Source organism: Chrysochloris asiatica, unplaced genomic scaffold (genome assembly GCF_000296735.1).
Source record: "Chrysochloris asiatica unplaced genomic scaffold, ChrAsi1.0 scaffold00270, whole genome shotgun sequence".
NCBI classification, from domain to species: Eukaryota; Metazoa; Chordata; class Mammalia; order Afrosoricida; family Chrysochloridae; genus Chrysochloris; species Chrysochloris asiatica.
The window spans coordinates 2799458-2800664 of NW_006408788.1; the positions used below are offsets into that span (position 1 = coordinate 2799458).

Below are 1207 nucleotides of genomic sequence, written 5' to 3' on the forward strand. Positions count from 1 at the left end.
ATGCAGGCAAGAAGTCATTTGTTGTTGTTGTTGTTAGTTGCCATCGAGTTGGTACCAACTCATTGCAACCTTATGCACAACACAAAAAACAGTGCCTGATCATGGACCAAACTCCTAATTGTTGCCACACTTGAGCCCATTGATGTTGCCACTTTACCATTCCATTTCGCTGGGGGTCTTCCTATTTTCTCTGACCCTCCACCTTACCAAACGTGATATCCTTCTCCAGAAACTGGTCCATCCTGACAATATATCCGAAGTAGGTGAGACGAAGTTTGGCCATCCTGGCCTCCAAGGAGCACTCTGGATGCACTTCTTCCAACACAGATCTGTTTGTTCTTTTGGCAGCGCATGGCACATTCAATAATCTCCTCCAACACCATAGCTCAAAAGCATCAATTCTTCTATAGTCTTCCTTATTCACTGTCCAGCTTTCACATGCATATGAGGCTACTGAAAATACCATAGCTTGGGTCAGGCGCACCTTAGCCCTCAAGCTGACATCTTTGCTCTTCAACACTTTAAAAAGGTCTTGTGCAGCGCAGGGTTTGAAACATGGTGGATGACGTGGACCAGCAACAAACCACCAACACAGTAGAGGAGCCTCTGGATCTTATCCGGCTCAACCTGGATGAGCGCATTTATGTGAAAATGCAAAATGACCGAGAGCTTCAAGGAAGGTTACATGCTTATGATGAACATTTAAATATGATATTGGGAGATGTGGAAGCAACTGTGACTACTATAGAAATTGATGAAGAAACACATGAAGAGATATATAAATCAACAAAACAGAACATTCCGATGCTCTTTGTTCAGGGAGATGGTGTTGTGTTGGTTGTCCCTCCACTGAAAGTTGGCCGAAACATTGAATGTGTCCTGTGTGGAAAAGAAGAGACTTTATACAACTGCTTGTTTAAGACAAAATATATTCAAAAGAGAAACTTGTGTAAAATTAGATATTCAGAAATGACCAAGGATTCTTCCACTCTTAAAATGAGTTGATTTGCAAGCTCATAGGCTAAGTAACAGTTTTATTTTTCTCCAGCCCTTCCAATAAGTGTAATCACAAAATAAAGAACTGTTTTTGCAAATAAATTAAAAAAAAAGACCTTGTGCATCTGAATTGCTTAATGCAGTACGTTGTTTGATTTCTTGACTGCTGCCTACATGAGTGTTGATAGTTGATCCCAGAAGAATGAAGTCC

The 1207-nt window shown here is 40.8% G+C and overlaps 1 pseudogene; it reads left to right on the plus strand.

The window, feature by feature from the left end:
- The first annotated feature begins 555 nt into the window (after positions 1-555).
- On the plus strand, positions 556-1005 carry LOC102819338 (annotated as a pseudogene).
- The last annotated feature ends 202 nt before the right edge of the window (positions 1006-1207 follow it).